The sequence below is a fragment of the Anser anser genome (genome assembly GCF_964211835.1).
Source record: "Anser anser genome assembly, chromosome: 9".
Lineage (NCBI taxonomy): Eukaryota > Metazoa > Chordata > Aves > Anseriformes > Anatidae > Anser > Anser anser.
The window spans coordinates 6,016,004-6,039,879 of NC_139729.1; the positions used below are offsets into that span (position 1 = coordinate 6,016,004).

General features: G+C 39.2%; 1 protein-coding gene across 8 annotated transcripts in view; it reads left to right on the top strand.

The window, feature by feature from the left end:
- Positions 1–23,876, top strand: part of LOC310903851 (uncharacterized protein) — a 209,100-nt gene that overhangs the window by 21,112 nt on the left and 164,112 nt on the right. Inside the window, exons 2-4 of one of the 8 annotated variants that reach the window (XR_014587865.1) lie at positions 5,972–6,267; positions 22,811–22,940; positions 23,254–23,492. The exons of 2 other annotated variants lie outside the window; for them this stretch is intronic. The gene's annotated coding sequence lies outside the window, so the exon portion shown is untranslated. Of the gene's footprint in view, positions 1–5,971; positions 6,268–8,632; positions 9,590–11,909; positions 12,364–18,761; positions 18,853–22,781; positions 22,941–23,253; positions 23,493–23,876 lie in introns of those variants that run through there. 5 more of the 8 variants (XR_014587869.1, XR_014587871.1, XR_014587867.1 and 2 more) reach the window with 5 other exon arrangements.

The following is a 23,876-nucleotide window of genomic DNA, read 5'->3' on the forward strand; positions in this document are numbered from 1 at the left end:
GGCTACATACATCACATGATGATAAAGGGGAAAAACTGAAGCAGGTGGAGAAGTTGATGGCCTCTAGCACAGGCCTGAAGTCTTTCTATTTAAATATGAGAAAGAGGAGACTGCTTGACTTTTCATTAAATCCTGAGGTGATGGCAGAAAAGGATTTGCTGTCTTTGCCTTTTCTGTTTCTTTATCTGCCTTTTTATGTTGGAGGCACCCTGTGATTGAGTGATAACCAGAATGTCTCCACCTGGGAAGAGCCAAATTTTATCCCAAACTGTCTCCATTTCCCTTGAAAATGCCAGACCAATAAGTTGAGGCTCTTTATTATTGTCAGGAGGCATTCTGGACATTACAGACATCCAGTATCATATAGGTTAGTGTTTGGAGTGTGTGTGCGCCTCCCAGGCACTCAGTGAAGCAGGAAACTTCAGCAATAAAGTGGCAATTGATGGCAGAACCATGCTTTCATTTTTTTCACCTCTTAACCACATCCCCTTCAAAAGTTCCCTGAAAGAATAACTTCCAGTGTATAAAAATGTTGTGTGAGAAATCTAAATGTTTTAGAGTAAAGTTTGTGGTAAAGTTCTGTCACTTGCACCTGTGTCCAGTTATAAGGCTTTGTATTAATTACTTTTAAAGATTGTTGTACACTTTTAGAGTGGTACTCTTTTTTAGGATATAGAGGATGTAATGAAGGGAAGACCGAAGAAGAAACGTAGAGGTAATTTTTTCTACCCAGTCTGATTCAGTTATAGAAGCTGTAGATGAGCATATTTTTATAATGTCACTGCAAGTCTTTTATGAAATTAGCCAAATTAGGGAAAAAACAACTTTCTGTTGTATTATTTATGATCTGGAATTTTATCTGTATGTAAATACACCTCACAATAAGGAACAAGTAACAAATCAGTGAAAAACTCTCCATAAATTTTCTGCATTTTGATTGCTTTATTTGCTAGCCCTGATGATCTTTAATTTCCAAGATCTACAATCATGCAGCTATGTGTTTTTTAATAACACACTTGAATTTTTCGAAGCATAAAAGAAGCCTTTTTATACAGCTGTATGCTTTCATGAAGAATTAATGACTTGATAAACATTAGACTGATATTGTTTATGCAAATGCAGTCAGCTCCCTGAAAAGAAGGCCAGGTTGCATAGTGCGTGCATGATTTACTGTAAGAAAACAAAAACATTTCTTTTTTGTAGGAAAACAAAGAGTTGGTTCCATGGCATAAACACAATAATTTAATACATAGAAAATTTTCCTGTTAAAGAGAGCTTCCCACTACTCTTTTCTTCTTGCTAAGAATTGATAAGAGGCAAGTCCAAGCAGCTTTCTTTAGCTGTTCATGGGTCTCTTAATAGACACAGCTTGTTAATTGATTTTAGATACTGAAATACCAGTGATGCCTAAAAGAAAGGGTAATCCTTTTGGCTGCTGCCTTCCTAAAGTGGGCCTGTTAATCAGCACTTTATGTGGAAAGCTGGAGAAAGCAAGGAGGAAGAGGTTTTAGATTTGAGGTTGTAAAGCACTTAGTGTGTTGTGCTTCTGTTGGTTGCCTGTAGAAGAGCAGCTAATGGATGCCTTTTGCTTCTTAGAGTTCAGGAGAAGACTCTGAAATACACATTTTTAGAAACATCTGTTAGAGGTGTCATACCAGAACAAGGTGTAATGATGACAGCAAGGGATTGCAAATGTGTTTTCAACCTTAAGGCTATGTTTGTGAAGGTCTTTACTAGTACCCCAATTTTTGATCCAAATTTTGTTTGGGGGCTGTTAATTGTAGGCATGGCTTGCAATGTTCTTTGCCCCATGGGTTGCTACCTGTCATCAAGGTCCAAGTGTTTCCCTTTAGCTTTAAATGCTTGGAGGCTTCTATGTGTGCTATATTGAATTACCTGTAGTGTTTTGTAGTGTGGGCCCTGTTCAGGTCTCCTCACCTGAACACTCTTTTACTGAAATTAAATATTCTGTAGTAGTTGTATGTTTTACAGTAAATAATCACCAACAGCCTGAAGTATTTGCTCAGGTATAGCTGTGAAATGTCAACAAGATGTTGAACGCGTACTTTCCAGAAACTATGCATGGGGAATGTCTTAAATCCCTACTTTAAATCTCAAAAAATAAACTCTGCCTGCGTTCTAAGTTTCTTTTACCAGTCCTTAACTATTATACTATGTGAGCCTTTCCCACTGCTATTGTACCCTTTTTGAGAGTGTGTGCGCGCATGTGTAAAACCCTACATTGCATGTAAGATGTGGCTGCATCAAGTTACACTGCGGTGGATTGGCATTCTTTTTACCATATTCTGTTCCTGTCTCACAATGCCTCTGTTCCAGCTTGCTGCAGTTTGCTGGGGAGTCAGATCAAAGGATGCGGTCAGGATGCTTCCATTGCGGAGTGCGGCGTTTGGGGAGCAGTAGTACCCTGGTTTGTGAGAACTTGCTGAAGTACTGGCAGCAGTCAGGCTGCCCTGGCAGTATAGCTGTGAAAGCTAACTGTGGAGTTGCTTCAGCTAGAGGCTTTCTGGTACTCTGCTGCTTTATTTACCACTAACTCTGGCATCCTTTTACCAGTGTGCAGTCCACAGTATAGACATACACAAATCATATGCTGGTCATGGTACTAAGCAAAAACTAAATAGGAATTCTTGCTTTTGTCATTGGCAGGAGAATTCATTCCTGATTTGACACAGAACTCTCAGCAACTTATAATAAAGCTACTGTGGTAAAATAAGTCCCACCTGCACGTGCTACTTGTGAAAGCCATTGCACTCCGGACTGTCAGGGACATTCTGGGCCCTCACGAGTCTACCACATGACTAACATTTCTTTAAATGGAACAAATGTCTCTGGGTATGAAGTCAATTCATGTCTAGTATTACTTCATACATTTTTGGGATGCTCACACTTGATTTATTTGCATATTAATTATAGTTCTCATCAATTAATTATGTTCATATGCATTCTATACATTCAGGAACGTGTGCTGGGTTTTGTCTTCCTGTTCAAGTACATCCTATTGGCAAACGGCAGCATTTGGAAGCAATAAAATTAAATGGAACACAAACACAACTTAATTTTCCCGGGTATGGTTTAGTTTCTTGACAGACAGGGCCAAAGTCTTTTATCTTTGCTGTTTAATAGGGAAATGATTAATATTTTAAATGATAGTAGAAAAAATGAAAGGCTTATAGTTGCTGTGTGAAAGCAGCTGAAGTTCTGCCTGGTAGTAGCTGGAATGATGTAATGAGAAAGGACAGCTTGTGGCTAAGCACAGTTCAAATAAGCTTGAGCAAATTGATTCTTTTTTTTCCATGTCTGAATGTGAGAGAGACTTTTTTTCTGGTTATAAATCATGGAAGAAATCCAGGAAACCTATTGCTGGTGTCAAAAGTAATTGTGTGTTACTGGGGCCATTCTATTGGTGCTCTGTCTATATGTATAGTGTGTAATATAGTATACAATATGATTGTTAGTCTCTGCATGAGGACAGCTATGTCAAGAACTCCTCAGCAAGATTTTGCTTTGTTCAGTGCTCTTCTATTGGTGTGTTTGAGACCATTTCCAACTGACTTGTCTCCATTTTTATTTTTTGACAATACCTACCATTCTGAATGTAGATGTAATTAATATGAAAAAAACACTAATCAATAGCCAGGTAGCAGTTCTGTGCTTCTGATGAAAGTTAGCGTGAGCAAAATTTCTTCTGTTTTGAGTTTATGGGACTTAATTCTGATCAACCACCTTGTAGCTGCTGAGGTCTGTGTGTGGAATTTGACTCTCATATGTAATTGTTGATGACTTGTTCTCTAACAATTGCTGATTTGAATGACAATGGTGATACGCTTAGCAGGGCAGATCCTCGTGCACACATAAAGCTGTGCTGCTGTGCTTCAGAATCCTCTTGTAACTTAGCAAATCTGATAAGGGAAGGTTTGAGTCCCATATTTATCTCATTTTTTCATTTTTAATTCCAGAATGAGTATGTAAAAGCAGAATTAAGAACAGAAGAAGAAGAATAGTCTGTGTTGTATGCTGCAGTTACTAGTTCATACAAGTCTAAGCAGTGGATATATAAATAACCAGGTAGTATCCAAGGCTTTCTGAAAACTATTTCAGTTTCTCACTCCAGAAATATTTCCTATGAGCAATTCAGCTTGGGAAATTCTGGATTTGTTGAGAATCTCCAAGTTCCCCAGGAGTATTTCTATATGCTGATTAGTTCCAAAACTGCTGATTTGATGAGATGATCTGGATTATTTTTCTGCTGCTGGATGCCATTTGTTTGTATAATATCCCCTGATGAGTTTCTGCATGTTGTACTGGAGAGAAGGGTTACAGCAAATACCGGGATACAAAATCTGGTGAAATGGAATATATTTTTGCAATGTCTATGTTGTGCATATTTGACTATTCGCCCTTCCTGAAGCTCAGCTGGCTGTGTGGGCTTAACCTGGGAAGTCCGTGAGATGAAGGCTATTGGAGTGTGGGGCAGGGTGGAGGGAAATGAGTAGTATTTGGGTGAAGGACAGTGAGTGACTGACCTGTATGGCACACCACAACACTGAGTATTTTGAATATCATCAGAATTAGTCTTCCTGTCTTAAGCATTATGAAATCTGAAGGTGTTTGTTTCCATATCACAAGCATAAAGTTCAGGATGAGTACATGTGAACTCAAACCTGCCATTCATAATGTGAACTAAACACTTTAAATACAAATTTCTAACAATGAGCTTGGGCTGTTTTCCAGGTGCAATTCAGGTTGGCAGGTTGTCTCCTTAGGTGGCTATGAGATTGGTTGAGACTTGTCTTCATTTAATTTCCTTTAGGCTTGGGAAAAGGCATGGGACAGCAATAAAGGGCTCACAGATACCTTATTCTGGTAAGGGAAGGATTTTTTTTTGTAGTGCTAGCAGTGTGAAATGAATACTTAAACACTTGTCTCTGTATCCTCTGAAGCTGTACTACATTTCAGTACTCACCCAAAAGATGTAGATTCAAATCTAGTCAGGCAGTAGAGGTGGCTCCACAGGTGGGTTTAGGGTTCTGACTAACGTCGCAACCCAATGAAGAAGAGAGGAGACTAACAGCATCACTAGCAATATGGCCAGATTTTTCCGAAAAATTGCTGAGGAAATCTTCAAAACCTGTCCCAAATATGTGTCTGCTGTCACCTTGAGATTAGATAATTTTTTGAATTGATTGTTTGGGGCTAAACTAGCAGTAAATATGCTCTTGAGTAAAAGTATAAAAACTAAAAAATCTTCAGTCAGATTCTCACCTGTCCTCTTCCCTTCCTTTCCTGTGTGTTCTGGATGATCAAAGGGAGGGTGTCTCTGAAAGATGTGTGTCTGTAAGGGAACAAAATAAATATTAGCGTTCCTTTCTACTTTGTTGCTTTTATGAGCTGGAAGGAATTGCATTCCAAACTGCAGGAGATAAACATGGCTGAGCTCGCTTTTGCCCAGGAATTCAATGTATCGCAGAATATATGCAAAAAAATATTGCATAAAACTGTTGTGGATGGGCTGGCTATGCAGTTGGAGATATTATGCATTGTTAAATGTTGGAAGATGCCAACAGTGCTCAGACTGCTGCAGTATTCATACAAGGTGCTTTTCCAAATTGGCTGCTTCACTAGACTGGCAGACACAAGACTAACAAAGATTTTAAATCTATAGAGAGAGCTTCTATAACTGAAACTTTTCCCCAGTCCACATTAAGCCACTATAGCATAGTAGCATCTATGTAGGTCATTAAAAAAAGTTATATATACAAATGATGTTAAATAAAAACTTTGTTGGCTCAACTACATGGTGCCAAAACAGTTGCTGCAGATGTATTAGGTGACTGAGGCTGTAGCTCATTTACAGTATTAAGTCCCTCTATTTCCCTGTGTGGCCTTGGAAACAAGCCCACTACATTTAAAGGGGAGCCCGTATTTACTTCTGTGCTTATTCTGTTTCCAGATATTCTCTCAGATCTCTTGTGAGAGGGAAGGACTGAAAGTAACACAGACACTTAACAGGATGAAATATAACATGGACTTTTCTGATTCAGCCTCTGGAATTACAGTGTATGCAGCAAGAAGCACTCCCAGGAGATTCCTGCAGATAAGCAACAGGAATGATGGTGCCCCTCTATTGCTGTGTTGGGAATGTGGCGTTTTCCATGTGCTTCAAGGTTTCAGATAATGAATCTGGAGGCTGCTTGTGCTGCCTGCACTGCCTGATGTGGGACACCTCCAAGGGGCACCCCTTTGAAGGTATTTTCATTACCCTGGTTCCTATAGCTCTCACTTAGGTGGGGGCCGTGTTCTTGCACTGGGTAACAGGAATCAACTTCCGATTGACCAAAGCAATATTTGGTGTCATAACTTTGTGGAGTTGGTCTTTGTGGTGCTTTAACAGAAGAATGACCAACGCCGATTTAAAACAAGTAGGTGAATTGACACACATGCACAGACCTGTTAAATTACTACTTTCATAGAAAAGGACTGCACTTGGATTGCCAGTTTCTCTGTAAATATTCATGACTGGTGATATATATATTTTTTAAAATAGAGTTTGGACTCCACTACAGCATTCTGTGTTGCCCAGCAGTGTAAGTAAACTGTTTTAAACTGTATTTAAAATCATATGACTTACAAAAAAAAAAAAAGGAAGTTCTTGATGGGTTTTCTGTTCTTTGAGACTTTATGGTATACTGGAGGCTGGAGACTGCTAATTCTCTGGCCGTGAGAGTTAGACTTTCTTTAAAAACAAACAAAAAATCTGTTTTGATTTGCATGCAGTCCAACTGCTGGAAAAGCTCAGGCAATTGCAATTAAAAAAAAATAGAAATTAAAGAATCACAAAACATGCACTCAGACTTGGAGATAGAATAGGGAAGATTGTACCAAATATTCATTTGAGTATGAAAAGACCACACCTACCGTATGTATAATTACACAGACGTAGGTACACTTAAAAGGAAACTAAGTATATTATCTTGTAGTTTGTTCCTTCACAAGCATATGTCTGTGAGCATGAGTGGTACTTGCTCTGTGCAGACCCATAGAATATCCTGAGTTGGAAGGGACCCACAAGGATCATCAAGTCCAGCTCCTGGCTTGCTTGACACAGGACCACCCAAAAATCAGACCATATGTCTGAGAGCATTGTCCAAATGCTTCTTAACTCTGGCAGGTTTGGTGCTGTGGCCACTTATCTGGGGAGCCTGTTCCAGTGCAGACACCATATGCACTGCATGCAGCTCTTTTGATGTTTCAGAGCTGGGCGTCAGTGGAATTTTCAAGGTGCCTCACTCCCAGGATGTCCTTTGCACAAGTCTGTGTCACTTGTGTCCTCATAGGTAGCCTGATGTGTCTATGGGGAAATGGTAGAGTTTGTTGATCGAGGTACTAGCACTTAAATATGACCCATAATTTAAACAAAATAAAAATGGGAAAAAAAAACACAACACACACAAAAAACAACTTGAAATAAAACATCTTACAAACTGATTATGGAGGAGGGTAATTGCATTCAGAGGTAGGCTGCTCTCTGGGAAAAGTTCCAAATCTGGCCCTCTCTAGCCACTCATCCTTTGTCCTCTGTTAATTAAGGTGAGGCTGGGAAAAGACACACAGGCTGGTATTACTCACGCATTGTGGTGTATTGATCTCATGTGCTGAAGAGTCTGTAGTAACTTTTTTCCCCTGTCTTTAATACTAGCAATATTATTGGTTTGTGTGAAATTGGAGGTTGGAATGAAATCTGAGGTGAGATCCTACTTTTGTTTGCATTAATTTTCCACTGGCGCATCTGCTGTGAAGTCACCAGGGATTTACACTGTAATGGAGACCTGCCTGTCAGTGGAGCAGGGGCTTTCCTGGGTAACCCTTCTCACAGGAAGGGATAGAGGAGGGAAATGGGCATTGCAGACACATTTTAGCTTCACATTAGGATTTAGAAAATGAGGCAGAGGGGAGGGCTATCTTTTGATTTTTATTCAGAATTTTTTTTACCTAAGTTACTGTGGGGCAATTTTTTGTTATTGTGATGAATCTTATTTTGCCTACCTTAGTGTGCTAAGGATACAAAAGTGGGAAAGGTAAGAGTATGTTGGAATTTTTCTTGTGCTTATTGACTAACTTCCATTTTTTTCTGACCAAGTTGTGACATTTGGAACATAAGTGTTTTAATTTGACAGAGACAGGCAACTGTAACACATCGGCCATTTTGTGGCTGGCTGCTAAATCTTATTAATTCTTCTATGTCCATCACAGAAGTGGTTACACTTCTTTTGCTATGGGTCTGCAGGGAAAGATTAGATTTGTGAACCTACCTTCCTGCAAACTGATGGAAAGACAGCTGTGCTTATTTCATTTTGAATGACCTAGCATACTGGAGGCAGTGGGCTTCAGCTTTTCACCTGGAAGTGCTGATGGTTTCACAGTAGCATGTGAGAGCTGGAAGCCTTGTCTGAAATGAGTGCTTATGCAGCTGTAATTAGGCCATCCAGCTGTCTTGTAGCTGAGATGTCTTTTTTTTTCTCCAGGAAATCGAGAATTCACCTTTGCAATGGCTTGAACTCTCAAGCTTGTGTGTTTTCACTTAAGTGGTTCACAGTGTATTTAGTTATTTGTAAGATCAATGCAGTGCTTTGTTCAAGTTTCTGGGCTATTAAAGACAGTTGGTTCACTTAGCCATATGCTTATGCTAAGCCTTGAAGTTGGAGTAGGAGCATGTAACTTGGAGTCTTCACTCTTCCTGATGCTCTCAGAAGCTTTTCTAAAGAGGAAGGGAAATACTGGCATACAGATTTTTGATGGTGTTGCTGCTAATGCTTGTCTCTGCCCAGGTGTTATATGTGCAATGAATCAAAAATCATGCTCATCAGTCCAGGGTGTGACTAGCATGTTCAACTACTTCTGTTAAGAATGACTTTTCAGTTGCATGAAAGGAGGAATCTAAAAGAGGCTTTAAAAGGACTTTCCGGTTATGTAGGAAATATTAATACAATCTGTCCGTCTTTGTAACATTTTTATAAGTCCACTTTAAGCTGGATCCATTCCTTTGAATAAAGACATTGCACTGATCTTGGTAGAGATGGGTGTGAGAAGTGTGGAAAAGGAAGGAAAGCTACTGTGACAGGAGCCTGAGGTGCAACGTGTGAGGAAGCATGTGGCTCTTCTGACACTGGTCTGTTCTCACCTGGTTTGATTCCCTACATGCCCTAATGTGTGGGATCAATAAGTTACGTTGATTTGTGCCTTAGTCCAAAAAAAGGTAGACTTTTGTGCCCGCTATTTCTGGGGGAACCCTGCTTGTAACTGCTATGTCATATTGGAAACGAAGGTTTTTCTGTCTTTGCTGTTCCAGAAACAGACAATGGAATGGGAAATCTCTGTGGCTGAGAGGAAATCAGCACTGCTGCTCACTGCTTATTTTAATCAGTTTGCTGCATACCCACCCTGTGAACTAAAACAGAAGTCTTGGACTCATGGCACTTGCACAAAATTTTTCCTGAGGAATGTAGACACAGTTACATGATTCAGTGCATAGGTGCCTGGCATCTCAGCTGCAGTGCAGCCCTCTCTATATGTAAGTTGCTGCTTTCTGTTTGGGAAACCCTGCCTCTTGTTTAGGTTTTGTGCAGTTCTGTGTATGAATTCTCTTCTGATATTTTTTGGCAATGTCAGGCTGGCACAGCAGTGCCCTGATTCTATTCAGTGTTTTTAAGCACAATAATTTGTCATAAATGTAATTCTTAAACATCGTTTTAATGTTTCAGATGGCTTTGTTTAACACTATTGCCAACATGTCATCAGTCCACAACATTGCATTTTGTGACATGCTTAGAGCAGAACAGAAATCTGTTTGCTTTTGTAATGGTTTCTGCACCTCTACTTTCTTGCCAGTAATAAAGCAACAGTCTGCCTTGGTCCATCTGATGCTTTCTGTATGCCAGAGGCATGTATCTGATGGACTTCCCTTAAACTATCAGGCCAAAATATTTGTTGTTCAGAGCTAATCGCATATTTGTCATGGTTTGTTCTTGGATTTTGATTAAACCACTGTAGCGAATTCTGCTGTGGTGGAGACTCTGACCTGCTGCTCAGTTCAGTGGGACTCAGGGGAGTTAAGGTGGCTCACAGTGTAGTGAAATGATAGGAGTAGGGGCAGTACTGCAAACTTTTTAAAGCATTCCTACAGTGATTTACAATCAAAACCTAATGCCCCTCTTTCTTTTTGGTTGCTCACAGAAATTCAGTTAGAACTTCTGTTCTAAATTAACCAGTCTATAATCTCATTTGCCAATTAGTATTAAATTTTGGCAAACATGTAAGTGGATTTGGGAGAATTAAAAACATGAACAAGGAACTATAAGAGGAAAAGTTTGTTGAAGTTGCATTTATAAATAAAGTATAAGGTAAAGAATATGCTATGAAAATTCAATTAAAAATTAACTAGAGGAATCCTTCAAAAATATAATGAAAATTTCAAGTGCACTGAAACAATTTTATGGAAGAAGCTGAAAAAGTATTTTGCATTTCAAAAGCAAATGAGATCAAAATTCTTTTTATAACAGCCACAAGAGCTATAAGGTAGAACTTAAGATACTGTGCATATCATGCTATTAACATTAAAACCTTATGGAACATGCATTGATCAAACATTAATACACCTGCAATAAATGAGTCTGAATATTACCAGATGATGAGTGGAGAGACTGTGAAGTGAACTTCGAAAGGTAAGAAAAGGAATAATGTTTAGGTTTATTCTGATTTTTCAAAAAGCAGGTTTGGTGAACTGTGTCTGCCAGTGACCCGTTGTTCAGGGACTGAAATCTGGCTGCACTGCTCCCCCTCTGTGTCTGATGTGGTGGCTGTGGAAGGGAGATATTTAATTATACATGGCATGTTTAAAAATCTGGCAGTGAATGGATTTGAAATGTTGCCAATGATAAAACTCCAAAATAATATTCTTCCTGCTTCAGAGAGAATGAGTACCAGAGTGCCAGCAGATGCCTTCCTTTTAATTCCTCCATGACTGGCAGAAGCTGTTTTAAATAAGTAGAATATAGTCAGACATTTGAAGTCTGCTGCATGTAAAATGCTTTTTGACCTGAGTAAGGTTGTGTTTATAATCAACAAAACATCATTTTGTATTTGGATTTACCTGTGGCATTTCAGGTAGCCATTATCTTGCTTCTGCTGGCACCCGTTGTGCATCACCCAGCTCCTGGTGCTTCTGCTCAGGAGCGGGGTGGTGGTATGGAGGTAGCGCTGCCCTGGTCCTTTCGTCTGTTCACTGAATAGCTCATCAGGCATGGATGAGCAGGGGCAAGCTTTGTACCTCATACAGGGGGGATGGTCTGTGTGAGGAGCTTTCTAGTATGCTCTCTTGCTCAGTCCCAACATCACAGTTGGTATGGCCTGTTCTGGTCTAGAAGCTCTAAACCATGGAAAATTGTTTCTATGTTACTCCCCTAATGGGTTTCCAGAGCTGCGCTTATCAGGTTTATAGAATTACAGCTCTAGTTTCATGCTGGTGTAAATTTTTTTTCTGATGAATACTTCATTAAGCAAAAAATCCAGCATTGGTTCACCTGAAGTTATCCTTAGGTTATTTCATCCCAGGAAGTGGTTTCAGTTGAAGAAAAGCATGTTGTCACAGAGCTAGGGTGAGGTGTGCAGGTGCCTCCATCCCATTCTTAAAGTTTGTAGACTCCTGGATGTTATATGGCGTGTGATATAGGAGACCCTGGCTCAGATTCCTTCTGTCTGGCTGAGCATGGGAACATGAACTTGAATTTTGTCACCCCTGTGGTCATTCCAACCACTGACCAAATGCTCTTTGGTGAAATTAGTTCTTCATCTTGCATTAAACATAAAATCCTCTACGTGTCCCTGAACCCCCCGTTCACCTTCCCCACAAAAACCAATGAAAAAATACAAACAAAACTCAGCAAACAAAAGAAAATGTTGCTGTAGAGAAAGGGTTTTCTTGACTTGAAACAAATGTTTTCACCTTATGTAAAACTTAGGGTAAGTTCGCTTTTGAGACTGATGTGAAATACTTCTGGCTCTTCATCTGCTGAGCTGTGACATTGATTATTCACACACATTTTTATTGTGGGCTGTGTTAGAGAGGTAGGCATTTTATGGGAGGTTTTATGTTTGGCCTCTAAGAACTTTTGGCCTCTAAGAACTGTGGACAAGAAGGGGGGGAGTCTACCTGATCTCTGTCCCTGGCAGATGCTATGAATAAGTTATTTACAGCAAGTGATTCACAGTCAGAAGACAGAAGAGATAAGCAGCTCTTTTTCATGGCCTGTATCTGCTGTGCCTGCCTGTCAAGAGATGCCTGTACAGGTTGGTTGAGGTTGGGATGGGGGAGAGGCTGCTTTTTTCTGTTATGTTAATGCACAGGAGAGGAGAGAACAGCCCTGTATGGAGCTGGCAGATCGGAAGATGGGAATGGCCCCTAGGAATGGTAGCAGTGCATCTATCAAGTTCCCTGGGTGAAAGTAGGAGGAAACACTTGAAAAACTTGGCAGTCGCGGAGGTCAGAGGGGAGCTGAGCTTTCTTCTTTGAGTGTTTATATTGTTGCCAGAACTCTCTCTGTGCCCCCCGATAGCTTTATATACCCGGAGAAAAAGTTGGTAATTGTTTAATGTGATTTCAGAGCCTTTTCTATCTTTGGAAAGATGATGTACTGTCTCAAAGCTACAAAACCAAAAAACAATGAAAATATGTATTTTAAAGTGTGTGTTGGATTAAATCACTATTTCAGGTTCTTCTTGGGATCTGAATGTAAGAGTTTTCCAGAACTAAGTTTGGTCAGCTGCTAAGTCCTGTTGAGCATGCAGTTTTTCTTGCTAAATCCCATTATGTGACCTATGTCCTCTTATAGGCACAGAGCAGGCAGGACCTCTGCCTTGTTTTTATAAATCTTTCTTGTTCGGCTCCTAAGGCTAACCAGAAAAGTGCCTGTTAATACTGATTCCCATGCCTCCTTACCTCAATCCGCTCCCAGCAACTCTGCAGCAAGCAGGAAACTTCAGCTGCGTATAGCCTTCCTGTCAAGGGGCCACTGCAGGGGGATGCCAAAGACGTTTCTCTGCTTTCCATGTGAACGCGGGGTCTCTTGCTGAATTTCACAGCAGTCTCCTCTCTTACTCTCCATGAAATCGCTGAATTGTGGGTCTGACAGACTAACTTCTGTGACTCTGAGAAGCTGGATCATGTACTGGGTGCTATAACGGAAAAATACTCTCAAAAACAGGCTTACTGGTATTTGAGAAAATACCAAAGGCTGCCTTTGTGAGGTTTGATGCTTAATTTTGCTTTTTCTAGATGCAGCTTTTATCTGACCCACAGAGGTTTTCTGGAACACATTAAGTTGAATGTTCATCATAGTTTTCTCAGTGATAAGTCTTGTTGCATTTTCCATGACATGTACTTTGTATGCAATTCCCATTAATAGTTTTCCAGTTATAATTTACTTTTGTTGTTTATCTGCACATATTTGGAAACAGATGTGTAATTTAAAATTGTAATAGTGAAATGAGATGAGAATTTAAAAAGGGTTAAAAATGAATGTAGTAAGATAATCTAGAGTTATGTTAGAAAGGATTAAAAGCATAAGATATATAAATCCCTGTGCCTCAGGGGGATAATTGATGGAGTTTAAAAAGGAATTTCCCTGATGGGTAAATTAGTCTATAATTGCCCCCATAGGGATTGTCTCCTTAAATGTCTGATACTGGTGTCTGCTGATACTGTGCTTGATGGACCTTCAAAGTAATTCAGGATGGCAATTCACATATCGTAGTTACTAATATAGTATTGTGCTTTTAACTTAGATCTAATTTTTTAAGGGGTGGAGCTAACTTCCATGTAAGTGATCAGCATATATTTGGCAGTCAGCTAGAACTCTGAACTGCTACCTTTAATTACAGGCTAGATGTTATTTTGGGCAGATAGGCAGAACGCTTTCTTGCCCAAATTCAGCAATGATGTAAAATTGTCGGTAAGAGACTCAACCTAGTAAAAGTCTGAGTTGCAACAAGTGAGTTACAAATGCTGCTGCTAGGAAAGTTCTGATCTCTCAGTGGATGGTTCACTTCTTTGCACCGAGTAGTTCAAAGAAGTTATTAATTTATGCTTCAAAATAGATTTATCAAAAGATAGTTTTTAAAAAATGTGCTTACAGATCAGCCATAGCCTAGCCATTTGTTGAACCGTGGCAGTAAGTGGTGCAAGGCACCCACTCCTGTTGCTATACTGAGTGAGTACCAAATGAGGCAAATGATGCTCTTGGTGCCTCGGAAGATGGAGCCAGAGCCAGGTGGTGTAAAAAGCTTGAAGCTAAAAGGAATCAAAAGAGATGAGGAGAAGACATCTGGGAAGGGGTGAGACGTTTAGCTGAAGTGTTGAGGAGGTGTAGAGGCATGGCTATTGCAGAACAAGTCATCTTGGGCTTTTTACTATGACACCACTTGTGGAAAAAAATGTGTGCCTGTAAAAGCAGTTGTTTTTGTGTCATCTTTTAAGTATTTGTAGCTTGTTTCAATGCAGTCACTTAGTAAAAGGCTCTTACAGGAATTTTCTAGATGAATGTTAGGTAATAATACTTTTATTTGAAAACCTGATACTCAAATCTGTTGTGCAGTTAATTGGGACACAGATACTCAGTCTGTGCTAGTTCTTGTAGGTACAAGGAAATGCAGAATTTGCATGTCTGATTTTGCTACAGACATGAGATATAAAAGCCAGGTTTGGAAGATTCGCAGGAGTTCATGAACTTTTTGTACTGTGAGTCAGCTTGGTCAGCCAACTGTCTGCACAGGCACAAACAATGAGTCAGGTATTACTGACTGCCCGTTGTATCTGTCTCAGTGCATGAGGCATATGGAGTGCCACGGGAAAACACAGTGGTGTCAGTTGAGTCTTGTCTCTGGACTTGCATTCTCCTGAAAACAGAATTATGAGCAGAGGAAAATGAAATCTTGGTTTTGCTCAGAATTGTGGGGCCACATGGAGTCAGCTGAAATAATGAGGATGGGCATATCTATGGCTGGTGTGGAACTTGTACGTTTGCTGTTTCCTCTGTTATTTCACTGTTTTCATCAGTCCCATCAAAGCTTTTATCCTAAATAGGAAGTTCTTGAAGGTAGGTAGTCTAGGTGCATTAATGCTCATGAGCATTCTGTGTTAGATTCAGGAGGAACGTGAGGCTGCACAGCAAACTGGACTGCTAAAATGTTGCTATACGGCTAGTCATCCAGTAGCACTGCTTGAGTTACCACAGAGCACATCCAGTTCTTACCTCCGCTTTCTATCTCACGTAGAATTGACATTGTCTTAGTAACCCTGTAAAAACAATGTAACATCAGAAATTTGGCTGGGGTAGTAAGAGATGAATATATTGCTAACTCGAGAGTGTCTTTAAACTGTACGATTGATAATGTGAAGAAAGAATGGAAGTTTTTCCCCTCTCTGCCCCTCAAACATAAGGATGACTCAACCATAGAGTCTGCAGGTCTAGTAAATGAGAACGGGTCTTTTTACATAGCTCATCTTGCCACAGTAAATAATGTGATGTGTTAGAATGTGAAAAGGAAATAAACATCTGCTGACAGATGAAAGGAAAGTCACTTTTTTCCTGCAGGGAAAGCAAAGAAACTTTGAGCAACTATCTTTAGGCAAGTTTTCTTGCAAACAAGTGTGTATGCATTTACACACAAATTTAAAAAGAAAAAAATAATGAAAGGAGTTAAGGGTTATTGAGTACTGTGAGTTTTAGCCATTTGTCACAGGTGTTTCTGTAATTGTGATTCATGGGGAGCACTCTGACTGTTCAATGGCCATCAGGTTCTGGCTTTGTGGAATGAGGGTCTTGTGCTAGTGCTCTGGGCTGCAACATAAATCATCTTGGCTGACTTATACAGGAGCACTCTCATATGTGCTCTCTGCTCACATTTCTTTTTGCCCGTAGTTGAATCTTCCCTGTTTCTTTGCTTTATCAGAACTTGCATTTCCTGCCGGGCAGTTACTACACAACTGCACTTCAGAAGCCCTGGGGGACTTTGCAGGTGTGGTGTCCCTGCCCGTGAGGAGTCTGGCTCCTGCAGGAGCTGTGTGGCTTGGGAGAGGGGATGGTGCAGGAAAGGACGGGTGGACTTGTGCACTCTTCTTTGTATGGGATCCATGGATGGCTCTGATGAAGACTTAACTGGAAGAACTGACCCCCGTTATGTCTGAATCTGGTTTCTCAAGCTGTATTGCTCGCTTCCTTCCTTGTCAGCCTGATTGACCATTTCATCTGCAAGTTCTACATTAATTTTTCTTGGCTTTAGTGTTCTCTTCAAAGCTGTTACTGTGGAAGAGCACTGGGAGTAGTCTGGTTGTCTTGAAGTGAAAGCAAAGTGTTGCACTGATACCACTGGTAAAACAGGACCAAGCTTTAGTAATCCAACTTTTAACTAGGATTTTTAATGTCTTTAATACAGAAATAAATTTAGGTAGCTACAACAGTGTTTGTGGCAAAAGAAAACTGAAAATAGGCTTGATTATTTAGTGTATCTGTTGGCTTACACAACTTGCACTTAGCAACATGATAAAAGCAAGCAACATGGTAGGGCAACAAACATGGTGAAGGGTCTGGAAGGCAACATGTACGAGGAGCTGCTGAGGTCCCTTGGTTTGTTCAGCCCAGAGCAGAGCAGGCCAAGGGGAGGCCTCATGGCAGCCTGCAGCTCCCTCACGAGGGGAGCGGAGGGGCAGGCGCTGAGCTCTGCTCTCTGGGGACAGCGACAGGACCCGAGGGAACGGCATGGGGCTGGGACAGGGGAGGGTCAGGCTGGGTGTTAGGGAAAGGTTCTGCACCCAGAGGTGGTTGGGCACTGGGACAGGGTCCCCAGGGCAGTGGTCACAGCACCCAGCTTGCTGGAGTTTTGGGTGCTCCTGTGTGGAGCTGAGAATTTGACTTGGTGATCAACCTTGTGGGTCCCTTCCAACATGGGGTATGCTATGACGAAAGCATGGAATTACCAATGTGTCATAGTTAATGACATCAGGTATATTTCCTTAGGCTACAGTCATATTTTAATAAATATTAAAAAGTGTATTGACTCATTCAGTGGCTCTAAGCAGATTGTTTTGGGCTTAATGTGGTATCAGCAATGTCAGGCAGAGTTTTTTTCTCACATGAAAATAACCCAAGGGCCTCTGCAGTGCATCAATACACAGCATTTTTTTTTCATGCTTCATTGTTGTCTTAAATACTCTTTTTTCACAATGATCATTTGATGACCTTGACAAGTGTTCGGGGAGAATTCCTGCTTATAATGCATGCTTGGGGGGACCAGAGGGACAAAAAAAAATAAACTTGTTAGTTTTATGCTTTAATGTATGTAGTTCCTCAAAACATTGTGGCCCTCCATGTAGCTTGTGGGATGTGGATTGCTTTCTGTATTCTGTGGGCAGAATTTCAATTTTTAAAGAGATCTCTTTACTTCCAAGAACCTGTTTAACTTTGCTACTAAGGTGGTTTTAAATCATTTTTTTTAAATCATTGTAGTGTGATATTTATTCTGAATTCTGTGCTGTGTAATGAAGTTACCAGGAGATTGAGTCTTCATTATTGGTGTGAGAACACCTGTATATTTCTCTGTAGGAACACAATGTTTGTATGTTGTGTTAGAAACCAAGAATAAGTTAATAATCTATGCCACCTGTAGCTTCTGGGGTTATGGCAGCCATTTACAAATTCACATTTTCCTTCTAATTTCCATGTAACAAGCTTCCTCATTTTTTTAGATAATTTTCTGAGTTGATCAGTGTTCTTACAGAATTAACATCTTTGATATTACAAAGATATGTTGAAAGTGTAGGACTGTATTGTAACTCTTCAGCAGTTCATATCTTGAACCAAATTTTGTGCTTATAGTATTGCTTGTTGAGTACATCCCATTTCTTTTCCTCTGTGCCCTGGCACACTCACAACTCCCCGCATGCTGGGATGCCCCTTTTCCCTCATGAAATCCTGTTAATGACTTGATGATTTTCTGAAATAATGACCAGCTACTGCTCTGTCTAATTAACTTTTTCCAAGTTCACCTTCTAACTTCCATTATTTACTACCTCATTGGAGTATTTTGTGTGTATTCATGAGCACACTTTTTTGAGTAAGAAATATTTTGTTCTGTTTTGTACTTTAATGCACAAATTCAGTGGTAGTTTTTAAACTTGTTGCTTGTTTTTTGTTTGGTATTCTTTATTTGCGTAGCCACTCTAATAGTTTGAAGATTTTCTGTACCTACAGAAAACTGCCCTAGTCGTGCTTGTACAGTTCCCTTCGCTGTAGCATTACACAAGCATAAATGAAGAGTGAATATGGCACCTGAGGTGAATGAGTTGCACTTGAGCTCACTTTAAGTGTCTAGGTGGGGATTTATGCAATGTCAAACAAGCTGCACTTCAGATTTAGTAAATCAAAGAGTTTTCCGGTTAGGACAGCCTATGAAGAACAGTTCTATGAAGAACATTGTGAGAAGGCTCATGTTTGCTTTAACAGGGTAACTTTGTATTTTCACAAGTGGGATACTTTACCAATATAATAAAGGAAACTCAAACACAAGCTGCTAGATCTTGATGAGAGTGTAAATCGACTTGTTCTGCATGGTAGGAAAACCTCCTGACCCAGAGCATGTCATTCCATCTGTCAGCATATAGGCACTGGAGGAGAAGAAAAATGAATGCTGTGGCTTTAGAGGAGCTGCTTTTGGAAACATTTACGCAGAACCTAGTCTGTACCCTGGGTTAAAAGATAAACCGTTTTCTACCTTACATTAAAGGTAAATAATTCCTTAAGTAAAAAGTTGGCTTTAAAAAAAAATTTGTTACATAAAACTTTACATTGATTCTATTTCTACTCCTACTCTGTTTAATCATCACAGACAGAATGACAAAGGTATTAAGCTTAGATCCATCATATGAGACATGTTATTCCACCTTGCTTGTAGACAACTTTTGGGCTAGTGTTGGAGTAGCTTTAGGTTGGTCTTGCAAACTTCTTGCTGACAGCGTTAGCTTTGATTGTTTATTTGATGTATGCTATTTGTTCAAGTTTTTTTTCTTTTAGCTAAAGGCTTGGAGTAAATCAGAAAAAAAAAAAGAATGTTATTTAAGAGATGTCTCAAGTATATTCTATTGTACTTAGAAAAACTTCAAACATCTGGGGGAAACATCCCCTCTTTAGTTCCTCATGAAGCATTTCTTTTTTACAGATGTGAGATGCTTTTCATTTGTTTCTTCTGAAATTTATGAATATATTCTGTTTTTGTGACAAGCTTCCAGGAAAGGACAAAGTATGCATTCAGTTTTGATGCAATTTCTCAGAACAGTTGAATCTTCATGTGCGTGATTTCCTTTACTAATTACTATTACTAGGTGAAAAATGTAGTCATCCAAAATGGTTTTACTTCACTGCTTTGTGCAAACATTTGGCTTCATGAGGTTCTTTTCCCCCACAGATTATGTAGTGTCATAGGTATTTGTGTCAGTTTACAGAACAAATGTGATACGATTCCACACTTGGAGGCTAACATCTAACGTTTGTGTTCCACAGTGGAGGAACAATCATGGGTGTAACTGGTTTTTGAGTATAGTAGACCACTGGCCATAGTGGTGATGTTGACTTTCAGGTACTAGGGAAGAACCTCAGCTGCTATAAATCAGCATAGTTCCTTTGGTCTTGGTTATGTCAGATTGATTTTTTGCATAAGAAATTCTATGCACTTGCTGCTGCTTCTTTTTAATTTGCTTGTATGAGAGCTTTCAAAATAATTTGTAACTGTAGGAATACTTTCCTATGATACAGTATCACAGAAGTGACTGAGCACTTTACAGCTGCAAATCCTTTTTTCTTTCCAACAGGTAAATGGAAATCTTATTTTGATTTTTTTTCTGTGGAATCATTTTCCATGGAAAGCTAACTTGCCATTGAAGTTAAGCATGCAGTTAAGTGCTTTGCTGAAGACAGGGACATACTGCATTAGAGCATTACAGTAGCTATGGCTTCTGATGGAGTTGTCCCCTAGCAAGGAGAGGGAGAAAAATACCAATTTCCTCTGGGATTGTACAGTTATATTTGTTAAACAGATATATATCATTTGATACTAGTGGATCATACAAACATAAATGCTGAGCACTGAAGAAACAGCTATATTTTTCAAGGTGGACCATTAATGAAACATATGCAGATGTCATTATTTATGGTGAATTAATTTTGAAGACACATTACAAAAAACTTGAAGTGCATTAAACATTTCTTGCAAAGCCCAAATACAGTCCGCAGGGAATAATGTAACAAATTAGTCAATATTGCCTTGTGCTGAAAATATTAGTTCTGGACAAAGTGGAGCTGACCAGCCTTCTATTTCTTCTGTATCAATCGGAGGTATTCTTAGACTTGAAAAAGTTACCTATATGTTACATATCAAAAAGATTCCTCTCTGGACTGAGCAAGTGATAGTTGATGTTTTATGTATGTCACTGCACTACTTAAAGTAAGCAAAGCACAGTTTTATCTTTTTTGTACTTGCATAGGATTTAAAAATATACACAGGCTTGTTTTTAGTAGTGTTGGACAGAGTATAGTGTTACATTTCATTGTTTTAGGAACTCAGATATCTATACTACTATAGAAAATTTGGCATTAAAAATTCTCTCAGTCCTGTCTCTGACAGAAAGATAACTTTTACAAATGTGAAACTTTGTAAACTTATCTTGGCCTTCTCTGTTTTAAGTAAAAAAAAAAGGCATGGCATTTCTCGCATTTTTAGCATATAAAGGGTTGTTTCATGCAGAGCAAACTTTTGCAACTCAAATACATGTAATAAAATGGCAGTTTGCTGTGAATGCATAAATCTTAAGATTATTCTTGAATCAGTAGCTGATTTTTGTTTTGTTGCTGGCTATCCAACAGTCTACAGCTATAACAGTAGTGATGCAGAAGAAACCATCTCATCCACAAAATAAACATCCACATCAGTGTAGCTGACAAACTATCTGGGCTGTTCAGGTGTGAACTAGAGGTAATTTAGGTGCACAATGACAAAAATGTCACTCAAGGAGCATCTTCATTAATATGAAAAGTGTTCTTAAAAGGAATTCATGTAGTACAGGTGGAGATGAAAGTCATGTAATAGATAGGAAGCTGTATGTGGGAATGGGGTGAATTCCGCTAGCTTTTTCTCTGGCTTTTGCATCTGAGACATGCTTTACCTATTTAAAGATGATGAATATTGTAGCAACTATGAAGTAGTCCTGCAATTAAGTCAAGGCTAAGCTTGCACTGAAGTTTTTCTTCAATCTTGAAATCTTTACTTTTGCGACACAGTACTTCAGTCTCAATAGAAATGTCCTTTGTTTAATTTCTGGGTGCTTTAGGGAATGGACATCAGAGATGGTAATGGAAATTGGCAGGTATGGAAAACCTTCTCTGAGGCACTAGTTACTGTACAGCTGTGTTATAGACTTCTCTAAATGCATCCAAGTGTACAGATTCTTCAGGAATCTGCAGGAAAAAGTGGGCACTTCTGATCTATAGGAGATCACCATGGAGGTTAAGAGCACTAGTAGAATACCAGCTTGTGGGCAGTAATTCCCTCTGGTAGGGACAACTGATAAACAGGTAGAAGAGGCAACCCAGATAAACCCTGAAGTATCACAACGGTTTTTATGGATTAGTAGGAGGTATCTGAGTTTTAGCTCCTTGTTCAACTTCCATCTGGAGTAGGTGCTATATTTCATGACAGAACAGTGATTTAAACAACCTGATGCAGGTGGGGAGTCCTTTTGCTTTAAAAAGGGCGTTCAATTAGTGGCTTACTGAGCACTGTTTGTTTCTTAGTGGAGAAATTAATGGATTATAATAGCAAGTCTTGTTGTTAGAAGTCATTTGCTTAACATGTGAAGCATATTTTGGTCTATATTCACTTGGAATTAAAGCCTGAGTTACTTAAGTTCAGTTTCTATACCTGAGATTGAGTGAGCTGTGGAAATGTCAGGTGTGCCCTAGATCTACTCCTGCACATGAGAAAGCACTAGTATCACATTCTGCATCCTAACAAAGAATATAGGAATCAAAAATAGGTTTTATCTAAACATGGGAATGCCTCATTTTTTTAGGGCATCCTCATCAGTTTTTAAAGGGGGGAAAAATGTTCTTTGAGCTGACAAACCTATAAGTTAGTGATTGTCAAGTGCCTGCAAGCTATAAAATTTGATGTTCAAATTTCAGCATCAGATGTATTGTTTGGTTGCAAGTGAGACTTCAGTTTTGGAAATAACACCTTTTAAAGACTACTACTCAGCTAAAGGGACAAAAGCAATCTAACATCAACCCATTTGAAAAAAACCAACAAACATACATACAACAAACATACATTCAACAGTCACTACAAAGGATGATTTCTAGAGTTTCTGCTGGCATATTTGAAAGGTTTATAATCATGTTTTACTTGATGGAAAATACTGGATCATATATCATATATTATTAATGCAGTTAAAGGGAGGTAGTGTAACTACTGGTCTAATAGGTTGTTGTAAGTGGGGAAAAACTTGTAGTACTGTAATTTCAGTGTTTATATCCTATGAGCTAAGGAAAAAGGAGATGCTGTTAGTTGCATATATTTTACTGTACACAATAAATGGTTTTAAGCAATATTTTGTTTCAGGATTCTTGAAACAGTGTCTATTACCTCCTATACTTCTTTCATAGCCTTAATGTCTGGCATTTTATTCCACTAGAAAATATACCTATTTATCAACGTTACAGAAGAAGCAGAAAGCTTACCAGATGTCTGTGAAAAAATCTTACAGTGAAGAGGACCGAGATGGTCAGCTCTAATATTTCTGTAGCGCTGCTCTGATACACCAGGTTTGTTGAATTTCTCTGAAATACAACTGCTAGCTTTCATGAAGAATTTTCTCATTTTTCTAATGCCTGACTGCATTTAAGCATGTATAAGTGAATGAGTGTACACACATGGGGAATCCTGTGCCCATGTATCATTGGGACCTTTTCTCCAATGAACTAACTTCAGAATTTGCCTGGATAGCTTTAGAAATGTTATCAAGAGAAATTTCTGATTTTAAATGTTAGACTAAGCTAGGAGTTCAAAAATAATCTGTGTAGTAGCAATGCTGCTTTTGTTTCATGCTTGCTTTTATTTTTTCTGTCACTTTTGCAGGAGCTCTGCTGTATTCAGTGAAGCATGTTGAGCGTGCTGAAAGTTGACCTTAGGAATAAATGTTTTGCTGAGTAAGGGAGATGCTCTGAACTGCAGCCAGAATTTTATATTCTGCAAATCTATGCTCTACCCATGGTGCTGGTTTTCCTAATACAGAATTAAAAATCTCACATCTCTGAAGGGAATATCCAGTCTTTCATCAGTTATAATGCAACTACTTCCTGCAAGTTGACTCTCTGGTAGGTAATGTGAACTGGTAGAGTAACTTCTGTCCCTGTTGGGAACATCTTAGACACCAGTACCACAGTAATTGTTCAGTGGGCACCCAGAGGACACCATTACCTAGGCACTAGAAAGACCCTTTGAAATGCTATGGTCCTTTTTCTCTTTTTAGGCACCTTGTGATGACTGTGCTCATTCAGTGGACAAATAGCAATTCCTTTCATAGGAGTTTAAAGTCTAATCTTATTAAAAGGGCAGCAAAAAAAAGCATGACTTTCATATAAAGCCATAGTCATTCACTGCATATCAAAACAGACTTAGCACATTTCTATCTGCTTTGCAGTGTACTGCTAAGGTGACTTTTACCTTATGAAGTAAATACTTTCAGGAATATGTAAGGT